At 41.4% G+C, this 24,559-nt stretch overlaps 1 protein-coding gene across 3 annotated transcripts in view; it reads right to left on the bottom strand.

Moving 5' to 3' along the window:
* Positions 1 to 1,256: 1,256 nt before the first annotated feature.
* Positions 1,257 to 24,559, bottom strand: part of LOC102023264 (translation initiation factor IF-2-like) — a 129,341-nt gene continuing 106,038 nt past the window's right edge. The window contains exons 1-7 of one of the 3 annotated variants that reach the window (XR_260568.2): positions 24,120 to 24,514; positions 21,934 to 22,025; positions 18,072 to 18,164; positions 14,626 to 14,761; positions 12,429 to 12,531; positions 8,184 to 8,340; positions 1,257 to 2,676 (exon numbers count right to left, since the gene is read on the bottom strand). The gene's annotated coding sequence lies outside the window, so the exon portion shown is untranslated. Of the gene's footprint in view, positions 2,677 to 8,183; positions 8,341 to 12,428; positions 12,532 to 14,625; positions 14,762 to 18,071; positions 18,165 to 21,933; positions 22,026 to 24,119; positions 24,515 to 24,559 lie in introns of those variants that run through there. The other 2 variants (XR_001233507.1, XR_001233506.1) reach the window with 2 other exon arrangements.

Raw genomic sequence — 24,559 nt, 5'->3', positions numbered from 1 at the left:
AATTACCTTTGCAGGGTGGCAATTATTCCTCAGAATCAACAACCAGAGTTAAAGCATGCTCCCCCAAAAGACATTTGGGGATCAATTCTGGGTCAATTACATCAGACTTTGATTTATCACATGGTGTCAGGCTATGTTAAAAGAAAAGAAAGTTAAAAAAAAGCATTATGAGGTAAAGGCTAAAGGTTTGACTAAAATTGGTTTATTTCCAACTTTGCTTTCTCCCAATTGCTCTGCCTTCCCCTTGATTCTCAAAACAACTATGATTTGCTGGGTTTTATCTGTTAGGCAGTGTGTACTGCAGGAATATTAAATACAAGGAATCTGGACTTCATCCAGACTGGAGCTGCCCCTCTACAAGCACACATGCATTCATACACACACACACACACACACACACACACACACACACGGAACTGGGACTTATTCCTATGATGCTGCTGCTAATCAGCCTTTGGAGCTGAAAATATCGAAGTACGGATCCCATGATGTAACCAACATGCATCCACAGTGGATGGCGCCTTTTCTGCACAATTGCTGTGGAGTTAAATGAGACGCCTAAGTGAGAGAACACACTTGAAGGCTCAGGGCTGGGCCCAGGGTGAGCGTCCAGTGAATGGAGTGGTTGTTATGCTACTGACAGACGAGCCACCGAGGAGAAGCCACTGAAGGCCCTGCCCAGTGCAGAGAGAGGCCCGGGCCATGGGCAGCAGAGTGGACAGTGGTAACTGGGCTAAATCAGGCCAGAACTAGTAATCCCAAGACACTGCTTAAGGAACCCAGAAAACTAAAATATATTTTAAAATTCCAGTTATTTGGACTTCTCAGTAGACTATAAACTACATACCAGTGAAGCTGCTATTCTGTTAGCAAGACCCCACTCCCCGCGCCGTCTTCTATAAAGTGTTAAAAGCCAAAGGTGAATAAAGCTGCTTTACATTACAGGATCACCAAGTGCTTACAAAGTACAGATCTACAAGCCATTATAACACCAGCTGATTAGTAAGAATTCCTAAAAGCTACTTTGTGCCAACTCATAGTAATGATACACACACCCCAGAGCATGACCAGGAGTTTGGTGGTGGAGTAATTTGTTCTACTATGGATGATCAGATAACCAAAGTTTTTGGTCAAATTAGAGCTATTTCTTACTAAAAAAAAAAAAAACAAAATAATAAATTGTACAAATTGAATCAAAAGAGATGGTATGAGAAATCTCATCAAATTATTTAGGGAGCAATGTGCAGTCCCATTCAAAGAACACTTAAAATCCAGTATATATGGAGCAGCATTGTTTATTTAATACGGTGGAAACAGCACTGACACTATTTCTAGAACAGCACAGTGTTATTGGCAGTATGTATTGGCAGCTTAATTAAGAAGTCTGTTGACGATGTTCAAAAAGAAAAGCTGGTTCATTTTCAATTCAGATGGACACTACTCAAGACAAAGACACGTCTATTGTTGGCTCATCCATACTAAAATGTGTCACAGACACTACATAAAATGTCTAGTGGCTAGAGTCATATTAATGTTATAACGCTGGAAAAATCGTAACTTAAACTTACTCTCAGCTCAGAAATACATTTCTAGAAAAACTGTATAGTCATCCAACTTAGGGAATAAAAGAAGTCACACAATGAATACTGAAAAGATTATTTAGTCAAATTTCATGGAGAATCATTGCCCAGCTGTTCTGGCCCCTGTGCAATACTTAGTCCATGGGTGTCACCCCCAAGGTGGAATATGAGCTTTCTTTTCTTGCTACTCACTCATTGGAATGGTGGGGCCTAGGGCGTGGCAGGCAGATGTCTATAAAGACACCAGGTATAATTCACCTTCCTTCGGCCAAGAAATATGCAATAGATGTATTTTCCAACAGACAATCTACACCTAAAGGAAAAAATTAGAATTTGATTCAAATGAACTCAAACTATATTGTATTAATGTCTCTAAAGCCTGCTGAATATTTATGGAATCAATAAAATGAATCCTATGGCAGCACCACCAAAATATACAAAATAAAATGGATCGTATCTCTCAGAACTTGAAGAACATCAAAAAAACTGAATTGAAAAGTCCTGAGTTGTTCACATTAGAGTTTTGTTGTTGCTCTTGTTGCTCTTGTGGCTGCTGTTGTTGTATTTTATTTTGTTTCTCATTAATGGGGCTTAAAATACTTCCAGAACACACTTTTCCATTCGTTTCTTGTCTTAGGGACACACCTAATTAAAAACAAAAGAACACAATATGCATCCTGAAACTAATAGTAGATTCATTAAAAGCAGGTTCCATGTGTATTTGTCGCCCTCATTTTCTCTCCCCTATTTTGTGCACTGATTCATGGTAAGTACTCGATTAAGTTGAAAGGCAATACATGTTCCAATTCACATTCATTTGGAGGGGTTGCACTGAGTTCAGGAGCAGCCGAGGCAGAAAGGATGGGTGGAATCTTTGCTGATTTCTGGCTATTGAAGCACAACTGTCTAGAAGATGACCTCCATGAAGGTGTTGGAACTGCAGGCCAGGGTGATGTTGTGCATGTCTTGTTTCCTTTCCATTTTTGCAAAAGGAAGCGGTGATCCTCGAAAGGGTCCATTTCCAACAATAAAACATGAAAGTTGATTTGAAGCAGGTATTCAAGGGGTTTCTGCCCCAGTCCCAGAAGCAGTACATCTGTGAACAAAACAGAAACCAATTATTTATCCACACCTTCCTATTTTTCAGAAGTACAAAAGCTGGCTTTTGCCTGATCACTGCAATGTATTCACCACAACATTTTAAAAACACAACCTGGGCCATTTACGGTGATAATGTTAGCTAGGGTTTTCTTTCTCTGCTTTAAGAAATGATTTTGAAATCTATCCTACACCCACATGCAGATCAAAGCCTAATAAAATCAGAATTACTAAGCCAGGCATCATGGCGCATGCCGGTAATCCCAGCACTCGGGAGGCTGAGGCAAGACAACGGCTGCAAGATCAAGGCCAGACTGGGCTACAAAATGAGCTCAAGGACAGCCTGAACTACTGCACAATGAGACCTTGCCTCAAAAAAAAAAGAGATCAGAAATACCACATATGCATATATTTTGAAAAGAGAATTTCCCTACCCAGGTAAAGATTCCATGTTTTCTTTCTTCATTATAATAAATAAAAATAATACCTTTCTTGAGATTCCATGCCTCACCCTTTGTGAATAAAGTGCCTACTGCTTCCAACTGTGTGGCCCCACACGGGTAACTGGGAAAAAAACAGCTGCAGCTAAAGAGGTTGATTATGAAGCTATCTGCCATCCAGGCACACATGCTATTCAACAAAGGCTCAACATGAGAAGCCACAGTGCAAACAGATACCTCGCACCTCAGTAATGGGGGGAAAGCCCCATGAAAGTAGCATGGAAGCATGCAGGTAGCTCCCACCTTGGGCTTTTCAGTCACACCTCCGTATACCAGTAACACCAACTTAGACCACGAAAGACAGACATCTTGATGAGAAGCATTACTCACTCCCATGCTCAGGGGCTACTGTCTCCCTGAAAGGTCCCTCTGCAGATCCTCTTTTTTGTGATACTTTGTGCTTTACCTTGAATTTAAATCTACCTGACTCTTATCAGAACCCTTCCATGGGTTCTATTACAGAACCCCATCCAGCTGTAATGAGGCTGCCCACTGCCCTGATACCACCATTCCTGACTCCAAAGCTTACCTGCTATCATTCGATGGGCCACACCTCATGCTGGACTGAATTGCCTCAGATATCAGTCCCTGAGCCAGTCCTAGATCAGCACATACACTTGGGCACTGAAGACTGGACTACAGGCCAACCTTACTGAAGTTGGATTCCCAATCTGATACACCTACCCTTGGCTTTCTCTTGTTCCCTGGGAATCTGTGTGGCTAAGATACTTGATAAAAATTCCCCCTGAACAGCTTAGACAAATCATAGCACTATAATTTTTGGAGATATATATGTATATAGATAATTTTGGAAATACATATATTTCATTCTTCTAATTTCTCAGCCAACTATCAATTTATTCTTATTTCATATTTTTAAAAATTAAAGAAACTAACATTGTTTTCATAAAAATTTACATGGGTTCCTATGGCTTTACCCCAACCTGAGTTTTAGTCTTTTGCTATCTTACTCCACTTTATCACATGATGGCTGCCTCACCCGCGCAGGTTGACCGACCTCTGAGGCCATCTACATCTTCATTCACAGCCTCTCCCTGCTTTCTTCTTAATTAGCTCCTTTTTGTCCTTTGGCATTCCACTTGTGATGCAATTTAAGAGACAAATCCACACTTTATGCTTTATGCTTTATGCTTTATCTGGATTCCTCTGGTATAATCAATATCACACAGCTTGGTCCTTGGTTTCTGCTAAATGTTTTGTATGCTTGAGCTCTTCAGACACGCTGAGCCACAGGCCATGTCTTGTACTTGCTGTAATGCCTCTGGAGTACCTTGTGCGCCTCTAGAGCACTTTGCTGACCCAAAGCACAAGGACAGCAAAGATCCACCCCCATCCTGTCCTTCCACTTCCCTCTCCCTGCTCCCAGACAGCCCCAGCCCCAAGGAAGGAAAGACACAAGATCCCAGAATCAATTACAAGTTCAACTAAACCTCTTGACAGCAGGGAAACTTTGGTACACGGTATTAAAGGTAAATATTAAAGTTCAAACTTCTGCAGCCTGGGGTCTCTCTGAGGTTTTGTCTTTTAGGGTTTTTACTCTCTTTAGTTGTTTCTTTCTACACCCACATGCCCAGTGTGATAAAAGTGGTCTGGAACGGCCTCCCACTTAGGAGATGCCCTCATGTGAGACACACACATACACACACACACATACATACTTCCTGTCCATGAGATAAGACCAGGACAGACAGATTAAAACATATATATATATATATATACACATATATATGTGTGTGTGTGTATATATATATATGTATATATTTATATATATATATCCTTTATCTTCTTGTCTTATTTTTTTCTGCCTCATCTTGACTCCAGTGAAGTATGCTCAAAGGGCTGAACACAGGGTAGAAGGACCAAGCAGACCTTGTGTGTAAGGTACCCTGTGTCCCAGCAGTTCCACATCGGTATCTGAACTCATCAGAGATTCATTAAGTTGGGGGAAAGGGACCCACATAGTACAAGAATATGCGTGTGGGAGGGAGGTCTACCCTATGCTTTTCTCCTCCAAGTACCTCCAAGTACCTCTCTGGCCCCAAGAGACACCTAGGCAAGGATCTTAGCATCCATCTCAATACATCTAATATCTAAGGGTTTCTCAACAAATGTGTATGAATTGCTTTTGTTATAGTAAATGCTAAACAAATGTCTAAACTTTATCAGACTAGACCAAGAATCTGAGAATCTAAAGTTCTGGATCAGAGTTGTTTATGATTCAGGCACTGAGTAGGTACATGTCTCACTCAAAACCTTAGAGCAATTTTACATGTGTTTCTGTGAACACATTTCTCTAAGAACACATTTCTTACACCATGGATCTTTGAGTCTGAGACCTTTTTAAGAGTGAGAATGCAAGGAAGACAAATCCTGGGGGTTTCACAAAACTTTCTGCCAAGGAGTAAAGCCATTGGACTTCTAGTGTGAAATTTTGCATCAGTACTTGCAGATGGCCAGAGTTGACTGTAGAATCATGTAATATTCATGACATCTCACATATTTTGGATATTTCAAGATATCATACACACTAGATACATATATACATAACCTTGATATGATACTACTTGAAAAGAAAAGGATAGTGGAGTTAGGCATATCTCTAAGTCATAAGATCATCTGTTACTTGGACAAGTCTGGCTAAAACTCCACTTTGAAACAATACTTTTATTAACATGTGGCAGAGAGAACACCAATTCTCGCTTTTTTCCTTTACAGCCCCTTAGTGTTAAGGATTACACTATTTTGAGACCTTCCTAGAAGCTAGGTAGGGCTAGTGGGAGGTAAATAGAAATTAAGAGTTCAACATTTAGGAAATGGTTAGAAAGAATACTTAAGCATTCATATTGAATAAAGCCAACATCCAGGGACGGCAAAGGATTAAGAAATTTTATTTCTCCCTTAGTCAAAAGTCTAAACCTAACCAGTCCAGAGCTGATTCAGGAATAGCTTCTATTGTGTCAAGGAACTCCTTCTATCTACTTTAAGCCACTATATTCTTGGGTCTCCTAACTAAGATATAGATTAGGTTGCAATTACAAATAAATATACCACTGCAATTCCAGATTGATTACTTTATAGATGTCTAACCTGGGATGAAACATTTAAACTCTAGAAAAAAAGGTTTTGTTTATACCTACTGCATAGAGTTGTGGTTAGCAACGTCAGACCATGTATTTCTTATTTTTGTTCTTATTATAGCCTCAGCTTTTTAAACAGTGCCTGCATATAGTAGACACTCAATAAATACTAACAATTACTCCTGGTGTTTCTGGTATGCCAGATATAGACAAACAATGCCACACTATACAACCAACCACTCAGTACTTCCAACAATGATCTGATCTGATATAAGTAATCAACATGGTGTGCGTTAAAGTGAGCATATTTTCTTACCCACATCTTCAACAACATGGTCTGATGAAAGAATTTGTTGGACTTGCAAACTTTGGGGTACAAAAACCTATGTGTAGAATCATGGGGAGTCACTTACTAAACTGATTTAACTTTTAAATGATCCACTTTTAGTCAGTCCTGGAAAGGTAAAGGCACACAGCCCCACAGTGCCTTGCCTAGTTACTGTTGTAAGACTACGTTGTTCATGCATAATACAAAAAGAAACTGAATTTGAGTAATCTTATTGCTGTGTTGTAACAGCCCAGGATAATGAGATTCTTTGTGGTCTATTGGTACGAGTTTATAACTTATTTTGATTGCTCTCATCCCCATTACGCCCTCTTCCATTCCTTTCCCCTCCCTAATCCTTACCCCATCTGTGGAAAATTAGTTTCTTGTCCTCTCTCCTTTGCCTTTTATTCTTATTTATTTTTAGGGTTTTCGTATATAAGAGAAGGCACACAATTTTTAACCTTCTGAGACTGGCTTATTTCACTTCATATGATGGTCTCCAGTTCCACCAATTTTTTTGCCAATATGATTTTTCTTCTTCTTCATGCCTAAATAGTGTTTTATAGTAAACTGCATCGTTTTCTTTATCCATTAATCTGTAGATGGGCATTTAGACTGTTCCCACAGCTTGGCTATTGTGAATTGCACCTTTATACACATGGGTATGCAAATATCACTATAATATGCTGCTTTTAACTTTTTCGGGGATCTGGTGGGAAGTGGTATGGACAGATCAAATGGTGTATACTGTACCTAATGACAGTGTTTTTAAGGACTTTCCATACTGATTTCTGCAGTGGTTGCACTAGTTTACATTCCCACCAACAATGTAGGAAATTTCCCTTATCCCTCTATCCTCACCAGCACTTATTGTTTTTTGTATTCTTAATGATAATGGTTCTGAATGGGGTTAGGTAGGAACTCAGTGTAGTTTTAATCTGCATTTCCCTAATGGGTAAACTGGCTGAACATTTTCCATATTGCTTTTATCTTTTTTTGAGACAGGGTCTCACTATGCAGTTCAGGCTGGCCTTGAGCTCACTTTGTAGCCCATGTTGTTCTCAAACTTGCAACGATCCTCCTGCCTCAGCCTCCCCAGTGCTGGGATTACACTCATGTGCCACCATGCTCTACTCATTTTTCATATATTAATTGGCCATTTGTACTTCTTTTGAGAATTCCCTGTTCAAACAACTTGCCTGTTTATTGATTGGGCTACTTGAAAAACCCAGAATTGTATAAAATGCTTATGAAGAGCTGGGCACGATGGTGCATACCTGTAATCCCAGCACTCAGGGGGTTGAGGCAGGAGGATCGCTGTGAGTTTGAGGCCAGCCTGGGCTACAAAGTGAGCTCAAGGCCAGTCTGAACTGCATTAGTGAGACCCTGTCTCAAAAAGACAAAAAATAAAATTAAATTAAATTTAAAAGGTTGATGATTGTGAACTTGTATTATAATAGTACAGAATATAAAGAAACATAGTTATTCTATTTTTGGAAAGAAAGATGGGTACTTCATGGAGGAGAGTTCTTGGTAGAATATATTTATACTAAAGAGCACTTAATGAGTACAAACACACCTGGCTGTTTTTCTTTCACCAGCAGTGGCACCCATTTGCCAGTGGTTCCTTCTGGTTTGTTGAGGCAAGGGCGCGTACAAGCTGTCATTAAGGGCAGGATAGATTATGGTCTCCAAGCAGTACATTATAGCGCCTGTGTTGCTCCTCTATACAAAGCCTGAAACATACACAGAAAAAACAAATAAATAAATAAAGTTCCACCAGGACTTGCTGTTTCTCTTCCCCCAGTGATTGCTATGAGTGGGTCACCTGGCCACACCTTTTATTCCTTACGTATAAAGTTCCACTGCCTTCTACTTAATGTAAAAACCTTTGATAAAGCACACAATGTGACACACAAAATTCACTATGGAGTCGTTGGTCTAAGAGGAAGCCTTTGTGCCTCACTTTTAACATATTTTTCTTCCTCCTTTCACGTATTTATTTAGCCACGTTTACTTCTCTATAAATTTCCACTTGTGTCCTTCAAATTCTCTTCAAGAACAGAGATTATATGTAAGACTAAAATTCATTAAGGTGGGTAAGTTGCAAAAGACAGGTCTGCACGAATGCAAAATCGGAAGGGTGGCTCTTGTCAAAGTGATCGCGATAGCAACATTTGACCTGTGAGAGTTCACTACCCGAAAGTCACCGCACCAAGCACCTTCCACGCGTTATTACACGTGTCCCCGTGACACAGTCCCAGAGCAGATATTGCTGTGGTGTGAACCTTATGTTCCCTCCAAACTTCCTGTTGAAATTTATTTCAATTGTAACTGTGACAAGAGGTGGGACATTTAAAAGGTAATTCATCCATAGGCAATTCATCCTTGTGAGTGGGATCCCTGGCTCCCTCTCTCTCCCTGCCCCTCCACACCTCCTGTTTTATCTTCCACCATGGATGGATGAGGCAAGATTGCCCTCACCAGATGCTGGTGTGTGGATCTTCACTGTCTAGACTCCAAAACTGTGAGAAATAAACTTTTGTTCTTTATAAATTATCCAGTATCAGGTACTTTATTATAGAAGCATAAACTCAAACAGGATTAATCTTTCTTTTGTAATTAGAAAACAAAACTTAAGTGATGTTCAGTTACTCACCCAGGACCACATGGCTCATAAGCAATCTAACTGTTTCCAAACCTGAGGCTGCCTGGTTCCAAAGTTCCTTCTCTTTATAACCACCCCAAACTGCTAGGTTTTCCTTCTAATCAAATAATAATAAGTGTAATAAACCAATATCGCAGATGAGGTCAGTAAACTCTAAAGAATCTTGCTTTCATGAAAAAAATAAAAAGTATTTGAAGTCAGCCTACCACTTATTTTAGGTAGGCAATAATCACTTGCCATTTATGAAATAACTACTTCACACTAGGCATTTTCTATACATTAAATCTAACCTTCAGAGTAACCCCATAAAGTAGGGAACTATCTCTGTTTTATAGATGGGGGAAATGCTCAGAGAAGCTAAAGTCACACAGCCAGTAAGCAGCCTAAATCTTTGTCCTGTCTCTCCCCTCTGTTACCTCTCATGCAAGACCTTTCCCAAAAGTGCTTCAAAAGTCTGCTCCTTAAAGGGGTAGTGCCAGTCCCTGCAATTTTATTTATACTATTTATTAGCTCAGCAAAGCTATACTTCAGAGACAATGCAAAAATAAACTTTAACCCAGGCTCTGCCCTCATTTTCATAAATTCCAAATTTAGTGAGGTCCATGTTATGTTAATGGCTTTTACTGTATATGGAAAAGAGTTTAACAGTCACTTAGCCCTGCTCTATCTCCATTAGCAAATCTAAAAAGCCACACAAAGGTGAAGGAAGGAAGAGTGGTGACCTCAAAAGTACAACAAATAAGGAATGCCTGTGATCTGTACTCCAGCAAAAAGTCAGAATATAAAATTGCCAGGACATAACAACAAATTCAGCCCTACAAGTTTAAGTGCTCTACTCATCAATTAAAGAAAATTAACCTAATCCGATGCTCATATTAAGCAATATAGCCATAGCAAATTGGCAATCATAATTAAAAGTCCATTTTAGATCTCTTTGGTGGGCAGTGAAATGATCTCACACAGCCAGACTGCCTGGTCCCTTCCACAGTGCTGTGTAAATGTGCACATTATGTGATAATTCCTTTCCATCTAATGTGATCAGCTTTGCTCCTCATGCTGTGCTTCTGTCTAGCACAGACATGTTTGCCTGTGTATCTTGAGTGGGAAAAACTGCACAAGATGTGGCAGTCAGGCACATGTCTGTGGCAGTTTCCAATGATCCCACAGCCAGCTCCACGATGCACAAGGTTTTCCTGAGTAGGTTATCACAGTACTGCAAGTATTCCAAATAAATCCTACATGCTTTGCAAGGGGAAGGTCGAAGAAGTCAGAATCCTACCACTCTCCTCTGTTAAGCTGCATTACATTGTTTTCACTTCTCTCTAGGAAGGCTTGGCAAGCAGCTGCCATGTGCCTCTCTGCCAGGGAAATGGCCTTGCAGACACAAGCAGGGCTATCCAGGTGAAGAACCGCCCAACTCTTCCTTTAGGCCTGATATATTGCACTGGAAGAGGCAGTGAAGCCAGACTGAAGCTCTTCTGTAGTCTGGCTAGATTCTCAACAGGTCACCTGATTCCTGGTGGTAGAACCAAAGCGGAGAAGGAGCTAGTTTTGTGAGGACACTCTTGAGGGATAGGCTTGCAGTCCTGGACCTGGGATAAACTCGTCTCCCATAGCTCTTGTACATGAAGTATAGAAGTATAAACTTCCCCTGCTTATAGTGCAAATCCATCCAACTATTCTGTGTGGCAGTCAGGATGGAGTGTCAGTGTGATTGGCACCTGGGATTAGTGGGGCACACTTTCTGGGTGTGTCTGGGTCATGGAGGTGTGGCCTTGGCATGCACATCCGGTCGCTTACCCCTTCCCCTTTAGCAGTGCTCCCCTGCCCTGCTTCCTGGCCACTATGAACTTGGTTTACCTTGCTAGCCTTGCTTCGCCACACCCTTCAGCATGATGCTTCTGCCTTGGAACCATACTCTTTCTCTGTCTCTCTCTCTCTCTCTGTCTCTCTCTCTCTCTCTCTCATGTGTACACAGCAACCGGAGAAGATGCACACTAATAGTAGTTTTCTCTCAGAAGTGAGATGAAGAAGACTTCAACATTTTACTTATACAAATTAATGTATTTGTTGAGGTTTCTCAGGGCTGTCCCAAAATCGACACACCCTTCTTGTGGGTTCTAAAACTTTAAGAAATAACTCAAAAGTAAAATAGATGGAAGGGCAGACTAGAGCCTTTACCACTGATGGAAGCCAGGGTAGAGGGAGTAGCTTAGCATGGAAGCCAAAGCACACCCAGCTGTCTTAACTACAAATTAGGCCATCCCCGTGAGCCAGGCGAGTGAGAGCAGGGTGGTCTTCTAGCCTTGAAGGAAAATGTATGCACTTAGTAGGACGTCCTTCTCCACCAGAAGGAGCATGGTATTAAACTGACCCCACCCACAAATTCAACCAATATTTACCAGTTAGTTAAGTTGCCCCTAGGGTGGAGTGAGAAAAATGGTCTGTGAAGTCAGAGTAAAGTATACCTGTGAGCATAGTCTCAGAACACCAGGAGTGGCTGAATCCAGACTGCAAAAAGTTAGAGTGAATTAGGTAAGAAGGCAGTAGCCAAAAGTAGGCAAGTTTCTACTTGAAAGAAAATAATATCAAGAATAGGAAACTTAAGAAAGGAGTTTTGGTTGAGCTGTTTCTCTGTCCGTTTGCAAGGAAGAGTCCAACAAAATGTCAAAGATGAAAATGGAAAAAGCCTGAACACTAGGATCCAGAGTCAAAACACAATGATACAATCATGGACACAAGTGAACATGTTCACCTCTCATCAAGAAATGAACAAAAGAGAGAAAGGAGAAGTTGAGTTCATACCATGGAATCAGTTTTGTACAAAGGTAGCGAGATCCTAAGGCTAAATCCAGAAGACAAAAAGCAAACTTGCAAACTGCCAGGGGCTGGCTATGATAAAGTCATGACACAACTTAGTAGAACCATGACCTACTTGTAAATATTTTATCAAACATGAAACTTTTGAGAAATTATGTGATTTATTATTTATAAGACATTGCTTAGATTAGTATTCATATACAAACATATATATACCCACACGCTGCATCATTTGACATGTGAGTCATAGTATTATTTGATTCCATGCTCCTTTGTCCCCAGGGACTCTACGGAGTAAAGTTTTTCATAAATAACAGTGGCTGACGCTTGACTTACCCTTACTTGAACACTGGAAATGTTTCTGTGCAAAGTTTCCACTGATCTATTTTCACGTCAGAATTACAATGGCCAGAGAAGTCCCAGCATGATGCGGCTGCTCCTGGGAAACAGATTCCTTTGTGATAAAACCAGAGGGAAAATCTACCTATCTTTCAAGGATCCCTAGCATTGTATCCAAGCCCCCATTCCTCAGCGGCTCCTCCTAACGAGCAGGCTTTGTAAAATCTGTGCCACAGCCCACTGGGCTGCTCCGCCGCTATTAGAGTTGTGCCGCATTTGGTTAAGTGTGGAGGCTGGCACCGGAGAGGATCCATAATGGTGATTATTATGCAAATCAGCCTCCCGCGAGCTGAGTTGCTCCTCAGTGGAGACCTTCCAGCTTTGCTTTCCCCTGGTGCCGCTCCATTGTCCCTAGGATAAAGCGAACCATCTCCGCCACCGACCCTGGATGCCACCGAGATCGGTTCTCCTGACAGAGATTAGTGGGCAGCAATGAATCTTTCGCTCGGAGTAGAAATATGATTTTATTTAAGAAAATAATCATACATAATTGGGCTTCTGTCACTTTAAATTTTAATGGGGAGAGTAATATGGAGGCTGCTGGAACTTTAAATTATGGCTTTCAGAAGCTTCACACTGAATCTTTCAATTATTCTCTGTAAGTACTTTCTCAAAGCATGTGCCACCATGACATTGATATCACAATTCAAATCTAAATTCAAAACTGTCTGCAAGGCTGTGAGCTCTGCGCTGGCGTGCAGGCTGCCTCGTTTTATCTTTGAACATCTGACGAGGCGAATCAAGAGGCTCCCTCCCAGAGCCCTGCCAGCTGTTTGCCAAATATTCAAATCCCCTGGCAAGCAGAAGGGCCTTTCCGATTTCCCTACATCAAGATGAGCCCCGACCCCCTGTTTTTCCCATTAGTTGCTGGCTCACCTACATCCCTCCCCTAAGAGCTGCTGGCTGCTCACCTCTCGGTCCCCACCCAGCAATTGGACCCCGTGTGTGCAGCATCCAGTTCACACACAACCACGGGGGACAGTTTTCAGGCCTGGGTCTCCTTGAAGTGGATCTGAAAGAGTGGCTGGGCTGATGTTTGCAGGAGCAGAGGCAGGCAGCGAAGAGAGCACTCAGTCAGGTTTGACTTAAAATGCATTCATTAGGCCAGAGCAGAAAATGGAATTGGGAAGACCAGCAAGAGGGAAAGTGAAAAGGCTTTCCTTTCCCTTTTGTATGTCGGTGTCTTAACTCTCTTGTTACACACATGCGTTCTTTCACCATTGTAATGTTTTCACGTTACAAGACGTTAAAATGAGTATCTTTAACGATTTACAGATCTAGCTTTAGACTGCTGCAGTCATTTGAAAATGTGTCCCCTACTTCAGTTGATGCTACACCACATCTACAGGTGTAAATAACTACGGAGGTCCAGCTGTCCTGAGCGTCTGTGGTGAAAGACCCCCCCTCTCACAAGTTAAAGTTTCTGAAACAATTCCCCTCAGCTGGCTGACTCAGACGGAGGCTACAGAGAGCCCTGGGAATATAGGAGGAAGAGATTAGGGTGCCAAGTGCACCAGAAAGCAGCACCTACCAACAGGTGGTCACCTTCTCTCAAGCTAGACACCAAAACCCGGGTTCAAAACCAGGCATGGTGGCACACGCCTGCATTTCCAGCACTCTAAGAGACTGAGGCAGGAGGATTGCAAGTTTGAGCCTAGACTGAGCAACTTAGTGAGACCCTGTCTCAAAATAAAAATAAGAGAAGAGCTGGGAGTGTAGCTCAATGTGAAGGCCCCAGGTTCAATCCCCACTTCTGGAAATAAATAAATAAGTAAAACAGGTTGAGGTGAGCGAGGCACTTCTTGACTCCTTCTGGGAAAGCCAGGCCATGACTTGTCCGTTTTCTAGAACGTACTTGTGCTTGGACAGCAGGGGCACAGCAGGAATGCTTTCAAGGCACATTTAGGGAGAAGCCACTCTCCCAGGAGTCTTGAGTGCCAGATGTCAAACAAATGAACCTGCACTGCAGAGGATCCTCTGAGCAGGCTCAAGAGGCACCAAATCATGTCTGAGGAAGCTCTGCTGTCTTGATCTGGGGGCCTTTCCTTGGTCCACACAAAGTCAGGTAAAAACTCATTCATTTTAAAAATAATATTAATACCAAAAGAAGCTATTCATTGAGTGTGAACAGTACCTGAGGACCAGAGAGGCTTGTGCCATTCCACTTCTGCCAGTAGAGGAAGTTTACTTTCACCCAAGGCAGCACAAGGCAAGTAACTTGCTTCTGGGGGCCAGGGGGGCCAGAGGCAGCAGGCTCACATGCAGAGAAGCTGTAAAAAGAAGGCATCAGTCAGCATCCTTGCCCTTAGCACTATTCCTCAGAACGGGTTCAAACATCACTTTACACTGAGATCAGGATTACAGCGCCCACCTGGGCACTTTTCTAAAACATTGGCCATGGACAGAGGAAAGAAAAGTATTAAAACTCATATTGATTCCCAAGCCCAAAGTAGTACAATTACAAACTCTGCTGGTCTTGAATATTTAAGGCTTATGAAGTGTTTCAAAGACAAAACAGTTCCACATAAATCATTCCCCCAAACCCTCCTTGTGCTCCTATTGTCCATTCAGCATTACACTTGGAAGAGCCAGCCCTGATAAAGGACAATCACCCCATTGGATTTCCCTGCAGGATTTGGCACTGAGGCTCCTGTAAAAAGCTCCCTTCCTCTCGGGCTACCTCTCAGACAGCTTTGTCTCCTTTAACCAGTTCTTCTTCCTCAGCCCTGTCCTTGTTTCACTCTAAATAAACAGAAGGTGAGAGGCAGCAGCATCAAAATAACCTGGGGGACATCTTTTCAATCTAAAGATACCCTCCGCCCCCATTTGGGAATTATTACATGTATGAACCACTCACTATTTCAAGCTGCATTCTGCTGTATTTTTTAAGAGTTTGGGAATTTAAAGAGCTGAAGATCTCTGTACTAAATATTTTTTGTGGATGACATCAGCTATTCCCATGACTTCAACTAGCTACCATCTTTATGCTGATGACCTCAAAACTAATATTTTAAGCCCACGTCCACAAATCCAATTGCTTGACGTGTCTATTCTCACCTATTCTCACATGACACACCTATTCTCACCTTTTTTTTTTTTTTTTTTGGTACCAGAAATCAAACTCAGGGCCTCAGGCTTGCCAGGCAGGTGCTGTGCTGCTGAGCTGTATCCCCAGCCCCTGTCATCACCTCTTATACACCCATTTTCATGTGATCCACTCCCTCAAGCTCAGTAAACTCATTTACTATTTATTGTGTCAAATCTATTATATTTATTTTTTCTCTCTTCCCTTTCTTAAGAACATCAGTATCCACTCAGTGCGCCAAGCTAGGAAAACTAGCTACTCCAGCTGTATTCCTTGTAATCCCTCCTCTTCACACTCCCGACTCCTGCCTCACACACATCAAGCCTGTTGCCAAGTCCTTTTTTGTTCCCCTCAGGGACGCATTTTAAGTCTCTCACTCCACTGTAAACCGTATCCCACCTAGACTTCTGCAGTCATGTCTCCATTCACATTAGTCTCCGTCTACTTCTGAGTCCCACAGATCAAAGCAGGAAATCCTAGAACACACCACCCACAATGTACAAGATGATTTCTGATAGGTCAAAGTTTTAAATGTTTATATGTTCAATGGGTTTAGAAAAACATAACTATCATATCAATCTGGAAAGTTAAATTAATATTATAAAATTAATATTCAGTTTACTTTAAAATAAGATTCAGTATAAAAATTGGACAGTTTTTAAAAATCTTTTAAGTAGTTCGTGAAAAGGTAAGGTGATGTGTGAATCAGTGAAGCTTGGGAAACTTGGTATTAGAAAACGGGTCTAAACTCCTTAGCGTGATCCCAGAAATGCCCCATATCCTCTTCTGTCTTCAGCTTCTCCTTTCTACAGTCCCTGTATAATACTTACAAATATCCTCTGGGCATAAGCTTTGCTGCATAACAAAACATCCCAAACATCCCTACCAGCTGAAGTAACCTTTGGTGTAGCTCATAATTCTGTGAATCAGTTGGGTCAGTCTGTCTGGGCTGATGCCTGACTCTCTGTGGACTTGTCCATCATTTGTGGTCAGATGGTGAATCAGCTGGTACCTACATGACCTAAGGTGATCTCATTATATGTTCTGTGTTTCAAAGACCATCATCCAGGACCTCCGTTCTCCTGTGGGTGCCTGTTCACCCTTCACACTCAATCACATAATTGCCTAGGGGTCCCCAGCACAGAAACACCAGAGCAGAAGCACTTCTCAGGTCCCTGCATCAGTCCTGCTTGCTAATGTCCATTGGTCCTTGTGTGTCACTTGCCCGGCCCAGCTCAGGGATGGGAAGAGAGACTCCACCTCCTAAAGGAAGCATCTGAACTGTCACTTTGCCCACAGTGAGATGCAAGAAAGGAAAGAATCTGTGACTGATTTTGCAATCCGCCACTCCTGCCTTCCCCTACGCCTTCCCGGCATAGTCACACATATGCTCCCAACATTGCGTCACCTGAAATGAACTCTCAACCTCCTCCTGTCTGGAAAATTATAATTTCTTGACCTTCAAGGTTCTGATCCAATATAGCATTTGCTGACATCTCTCCTCAAGGCAGAATTAATTACTTTCTCATACGTCCCCCAGATCCTTGTATATGCCTCTATTACATCATTTGGCAAACAGCATTATAAGTATTTATTACGTCTTATAATGTCCCTCTCCCTAGATTGTTTTGGTACCACCAGCATCTATCACAGTTCCTGGCAGAGAACAGACTTTCAAAAAATGTTCACTAAATTGAATTTAATTGAACAACTTCAGAACAAAGATGAAAGTCTCACTAAAATAAACCTATATTTAGAAAACTTAAGGTGCAGCTACACAAAGCCCGCCTTACGTGTCAGCAAAAGTAATTAGATCCACTTCATCTAACTTGAAAGGTACAAGGCAGGGTGATGCTTCTAGCCAAAAGCATTTCCCCTGTGGGACTGGCACAAAGCCTGAACTCCCAGCACAGATTATTCAAGACCTTAAAATGTTTTCATGTAATACAAACAGAATAGGCTCTGGGGTCCCTAGGACTTAAAACCTAGATGCCTGTGTGATCCTGACCATTCACTCAATGTGTCTCTCACATGGCTCTTTGCCAACCATTCAGACTAACCTGTGTAGCAGTAGCACAGTAAGTGCCTGCCACCTACGTGACAACTCACATCAAATCTAGACCTCCTTTTTTGAAAAAGCAAAAGGCTAAGTGTGCATGCTTCTAATCCCAGCACTCAGGAGGCTGAGGCAGGATGATCTCTGTGAGTCCAAGGCCAGCCTGGGCTACAAAATGAGTTCAAGGCCAGCCTGTGTGGCATAGGGCCATAGTGAGCTCTTGCCTCAAAAAAAAAGTTAATAAGCAAATGCCGCTGGGAACATTTTTATTGCCAAATGAGAAAGGCGGGAAAAGGGTAAGAGGAAGAAGCAGGGAAGAAAGGAAATAATACTAGTTCAGAGCCAGGCTTGGGGCTCATCATTAAACAGCTAGATCAGTGTTCAGAGAACACAACTGAGGAAGGAAACCCCCCCACCCCCTGACCCCAGTGACTCTTACCAGTGATGACAGACTCCAGCTCCGTGTGCAATGGTGCCGGACATCAGGTAGTCTAGAATCAACATTTCTACATAGCATTTTTAGGCAAGACTGCTGGAGAATGATAAAAAGAAGAGAGATAGCTTTAAACAAACAGTACTCTCACATTCTGAATGCATACTTTGTTCCTCTAGAATTCAAAGGTGGTAATTGCTAGTAAACAAGGCATTTTCTCCCTACCTAAAGATACATTTTTTTTTTTTGGTACTGGGAATCGAACTCAGAACCTCATGCTTGTCAGGCAGGTGCTGTGCCACTGAGCTAAATCCCTGGCCCCTAAGATGCGTTTAAATGAGAAGAATGAAAAGGACACTACAAACACATGATTCTGAACCTCAAATTGTGTCACCTGAGAAGAAAGTGTTACTGTTAAAAAAGGGTGAGTTTTAGACACACTGAAGTCTTGCTCAAAGGAAAGCTACATTTGCATAAAATATTCAAACTCCCAAAATCCAACTTCGGTGTTTGTTCATTTGTATCCCTAAAACTTTATCTGCATCATTTTCCCCTGTGCTCCTTCACCCCAGCCATCCTGTAAATATCCTCAGTGTCCAAGATCTTACCTCTCTGCCTTCCTAACCCACCTCTCCCCACCTGCAGCAGCCAGGCTGCGTTTAGTAAATGTTAGTTTACATGGCTGACAAGGAAATGCATAGGTAGCACTCACTGGTGGGAAATTCTACAGTTCATTCAAGTTCAGATCGAGACTCTAGAGACTTTAAAAACCCCAAAAGATTATGGTGTCCCCTCATCCACATATAAACCAAAATGCATACAGTACTAAATCCGAATGCACTAAATTAATATGTATGTCCAAATTAATCAAAATAGCCTCTGCTGGCAAAATTTTAGCTAAGTACATCAAAGGTTGACCTCCTCTCCATTTCCCCTCGCTCTTGTGAGATTATAACTGTGTACTTGAGAAAGAGAAAATGTATCTCTGTTTTCAGCATTTGGTCTGCTGTTGGGTACTCCAAGTCTGGGTTCACGTCATAAAACTATGTCAAAATACTAATTTTGAGTATGGATGTTATAGTAATTTTGCTTTAGGTAACTAGAATCAAACTCAGGACCCTGAGCTTGCCAGTGCATTTTATCAGACACCAATTTTTGATGAAAGCAACAAGTTCATATTCGGACAAACCTTCCATAAATAATATCTACAGCAGTCACAAAAATCTAGAATGTAGATGCTAATTATGGAGCCAACTCAAAACCACCACAGTTACAACTAAATCTGAAATATTATCACATATGTGGTTCTTATAGTCATAGTGGCAGATATAGTAGCAGATATTGGCTAATATTTTCATTAAGTTTAAATAGTTTTTGCTTGGATATCATTGTTTCAGCTGATCTACTTCCACTTTTGTATTTTAAAATTTGAGTGTGAGCTGTAAAAGTTAATACTTCTTTTTTGACATGCTGGGGTAGATGTTTGTCTTACAATAGACAATGTTTGGAGGCCCGGGGACTTCAGAATATTTGCAAGTCAAAAATGTCTTATGAGTGACTGTGGAGGGACTTTACTCCTGATTATGTAATTACATTAAAGCAGTAAAACTTTAAAACCCTATACTGACAGTGAATTGGGTCAAGAATGTAAATTTAGGAACTCAGCTAACTTGTTATGTGCTCCTAACTGATTAGGCTTCTGTATGATCTGTCCAATTTCAAAAACAAAATTTTCTTGGTGGCTTTGGTCTCAAGGCAGAAGGCGTATTGTGGCCATTCACTGGGAAGCCAAGGATTACTCAAACAAATAATATCAGTAGCTCAGCAGAATGACAGATGGTCTTTGCAAACACCCAAGTGGTTTCATCTTTCTTGAAATTTTGTCCAAGAATTCTGATTTGTTCTTAGTCATGGGTAGTCACTAAGGCCAGCAGTGTTTGACGTATGACGCTCGAGCCACTTCTATCAGAGCTGCATTTATTTTAAGCTAAGCTCATTCTTAGTGCTCTTGCATGTATGAGATCTTGGGCTTCGTTTTTTTCTTCTTTCTGGTGATGGGTCAAACTACTACAGCAATTAGAAAAGCACCACACTCTAAAGCTCTACACAAAATAACACGTATCTCTCCCCATGCAGGAAATAACTTGTCACTGCCAATGAAATAAATGACTGTAGAAGCAAACGTCCTAATATAAGGACTTCTGCTTTGTTCACTGCTGCACTTTCATCGCTTACAACCTTCCCTTACGTTTTACCCTACTTTGCCAGTTTCATCTCTACCCTGTACAATCTGAAGCAAGCCACAGAAGTTCTCTTCTAGTTTAAAGGAAATGCCCAGGGAGGAGAGGATGTGGGAAACACATTTAATTTATCCCATCGAGAAAGAAGCACTCTCTATGTCTCTGTAAATCAGCTCAGATACCTTTATCAGTAGTTGAAAACATATATTTATCAGTAACATATTCATGAAAGATGGTATGTGGGTGAGCTGCAAAGCGTTTGGCAGGGACCCAGGAATGAAAAAGAAAGAATACAGTAAAGAATTGGAATTGTTTTGTGTTTCAACCCTATTCATTTTGGAGTATTTTCTATCATCTCTCTTTGTTCCATTTGAAAAGGCAATCGACAAACCAAGAGAATGTCAGATTTCCATGACTTGATTCCATCTACACGGCACACAGTGATTCAGGATGACAGTATATGCATACACACTTGTGCATGTAAGTACATATACACATCCTTGTGTCTGTTTCTGTATTTTGCTACTTATGATTACTGTCTTACGCGGGTCTGTGCTTTTCTGTTTTGACAACCTAAACACTGCCTAATCATTGTTTCACACAATCAGGAGTGGTGCTTGATAATTAATTTCTGCAGTCAGTAGTCTTCTCCAAATGGGCAACTCCCCCTCGGAACTTAGGAGGCACACCAGCACACCCTGTGAGTAAGGCAGAGAGACAATTCATTAGCCGACGCTGCCGCAGCTCAAAGTGGCGGGCGACGTCAGCCCCTGCTCTGACGCTTCAATACTAGTGAGAGCCATTGCATATTCATAACCCCAAATACAGTCAGCTTCTTGTGAAAACTTTTGTCACCCAGGCTTCATGGCAAGAGCAAAGCACTGCACTGTTCATGCGGAGGCACTTCCGCCAAGTGAGTGTGAGACCAAGATTGATTGTTTTGCAACGCGTCCTGACGGGGAACTAACAGATGCTGCCCCTAGGGTCCTACCACCGCTTAGTGTGATTGCAAAGCTCCAGATAATCAAAGGAACAAAAAGGAGGCAGTGGTAGCGAATGTGCATGTCAATGTACACACATATCATACATAAAAAGTCATAAAAGACTCCAAACGAAGAACTTGGCTTACGGATTGTTCACAGTAATTATTTGTTAGGAATGAAAACCACTTTCATAAAATCGTATCGCGAGCAGAGAAGGGAGTGTAGCGATGAACTTGTTCTCACAGTGCGGCACGACTACAGCATAGCTTAATCGAAACAGATTTCTGAGACTGTCTGAAGTTTCCCGTCATTATCAACACCACAGCTTAGTGAGCTGAGACTCTCAGCTCCGCCAGATCTGCAGCTACCTGCAGTCCGGTTCCTCCACACCTCTTTGTGCTGTCACTGCCTCCCTGGCTTTATCGCCATCGTCCGCCCTATCGTCATCGTCATCGTCACCATCATCATCATCATCATCATCATCATCATCATCATGGGTTTCCAGAAGTGAGTCATTTACTGCACCTGCCAGGAAATGCTTAAGGGGCCAGTTCTACACCCTTTGACCCAAAATACTTGCCTGTCTGAGGCAGCTAACAGCAACCCCTGAGGTCAATGGAAGGAAATGTAAGCTTCAGCACTTACTTTGAAAAAGCCTGGTACATATTTTTCAATTGTAGTGATGTCTTCACTTGGAACAGCAGCACGCTTCCATATATTTCTGACAGGCATACAGGCTATAAATGACCCATAAAAATTAAGTAAAACAGGACAGTGAGAGAAAACTTTCTAAATTTGATCACACTCGAGTGATTAAAGTTATTTCCAGCTGTATAACGAGTATAAATGTCTACATAACTGAAAACAAGGACTCTTGCGATGATGGGAGGGTGGAGAGTGGGGTGCTATGGGGGTAGGGTCTCACCAAACCATTTAATATCTTAGTCACAGACACACAAGCTTTGAAAATAGAAGGGTTCGTGTTTATGATTGATTGAGGTAACTGATTATCCGCAGATATTTTAAGTGTTGAGACATTAAATTGTCAGCTCTATCAGTTTGATTGCAGTAAAACATGAAAACATTGACTTTTGTCTAGTTAGAGAAATTTATTTTTCCCAGAATGACAATCCTTTAAGTAGAAGCCAGGCAGCTTGCCAGCTTTCCATGTCATACACTGAAGTTTGCAAATGCAACCCATATTTTCAACTGCTGTTCAAGGTTCAGTGAATAGTGCACAGGTCCTTTGCAAAGACTCTTATAATAAACAGAATCCTGCAGGATACTGTAAGTACATTCTGGAAGTCTGAGAGAGGTATTTACTCATATCAAAGGAAAAAATCCCTGCTCGGTACTTATGTAGCATATGTTAGCTGTACTCTTCCTTCATTTAAAATCTTTCTCAAAAATAAAATAAAATTCTCTGGACCATGATGCTGTGATTAATATGTTTTATAAGCCTGAGATAAATGCTCATCATAACTGTCAGGGAGCTGACAGCTTTCAAAAGTCTTTGTTCCCAAAATGAGTAATTTGTCTGATCTTGTTTAAGATACCATCTTCCAATCTAAAAGGAAGATGTTAAAATCAAATAAACTCTCCTAAAATTTGATTGCCATTAAGTCAGCCTTGTATTCTGGATCTTTGTGTGCACTATATGTATGCATACTACTTAACAAAATAAAAGCTCCATATCTTATTGGTCATATTTCTTGTTAGAATACTTGTGCCTTACATTGGACAGAACAGTAGTTCTGTGTTTAAAACCTAGTCCATTGTAAAAATCAAAAACGTCAGGTGTCATATGCAGTCAAGCCTTTTAATAAAACCTGTGACTAGGAAATCATGACTAGACTTGATGTTTTCAGTGAAAACATCAGTCAAGAGACAGTTGTGGTCATTAATTCTACCGAAACACCACCATTTATATTTGCTGCTTATGTTCTAAGTGTTTATCAAGACCTTTCAAAGACAAGGTGTTCCAAACATCAGTGGACCACTGAGCTGTCCAGGTCTGAGTTCTGCCAGCAGCAGTAGAGAAGACTTGGAGCTACAGAAGATGCACAGAGGTGGCTGAGCAGCTAGCAAAGCTATGCCAACTGGAATGCCAGGTCTGCATTCTCCATTAGCCACTCCAGATGTCCCACTCAAGCCTCATGTGATTACTGCTGGGACCTTTGTAAGATGCTTGGCTGATGAGGGCGTTATAGCTTACTGCTGTGAGAACGTGGGGCCTGGTCAGAAAAGGTGGGTCACTGTGCATGACCTGGAAGGTTAATCTGTCTTCCTGCCTCCTCTCTTGACTCTCTGCTTCCCTGCTGCCTCTGCTTCACCTAGCCTGTCTGCCATGCTGTTTCTTCTTTGGAGCCAGCTGACCACGGGCTGACACGCAAGCCGGAACAAAGATTTCCTCCCTTAAAGTTTTGGGTGTCAGGTATTGTGTCTCAGCTATGGAAAAGTGACTAAGACACCAAGCGTGTGTGGCATAGAACAGAGTCGTGTTGTTCCTCTCAACATATGTCAGAAAGTGATAACTATTATAAATGACTGTAAAGTATCCATTCCCCCAGTCCTTTATTCTGCCTACCTCTCATGTTTCCTTGCCATTCCATGGCAGAACTCCACAAAGTACCCCGCCTGTACGCTCCCTACAATTACAGCTCCTTTTGTCAGCACAATCTCTCCCTTAATTCGGTAGTACTTTCATACCCATGCTCCTGGAGGTTAAAATTACAGATCATTCCCCACATATCATTTTTGTAATTTATATTTTTCCAGACTCTCAGAAAGGCTCACTTTTATAACAATAGTGCTTTTCCCTCTTATATTACCTTTGTGTGTAAGCCATTTTTCATTTTATTATTTTCTAAATTCCAAGAAAGCACGGGTTTTATACACGCCATCATCGGTGCATTGTGAGAGTTTTCTGCTCTTGTTCATTTTGATGTATGCATTGTCCAGCTTTTAATGAAGTTTATTTTCATTCTTCCTTTCCCTTATAATTGCTGATACACTGTGGCACTCTTATAAACAATGTTCTTTCATAGCTCACGTACTAATTTCCCACTTTCTAACATACAGTATATTTCATCTCTTACAAGTTTTTGCAGCTGGCTCACAAATTAAATAGCTCAAAAGAAAATGATTCATTTGCTTCCTCTTTGTGAGTTGTTTGTTTTTGCCTTTGAGGAAACTGAAATTTCCTTTGCAGCCAACCTTAAAAAAAAAAAAACACAACACTATGTCTCTTTATATGTTTGTCAGTCCCTAA

Source organism: Chinchilla lanigera, unplaced genomic scaffold (assembly GCF_000276665.1).
Source record: "Chinchilla lanigera isolate Chin_1 unplaced genomic scaffold, ChiLan1.0 scaffold00017, whole genome shotgun sequence".
Classification (NCBI taxonomy): Eukaryota; Metazoa; Chordata; class Mammalia; order Rodentia; family Chinchillidae; genus Chinchilla; species Chinchilla lanigera.
This window is presented reverse-complemented; position numbering and strand designations above follow the sequence as displayed.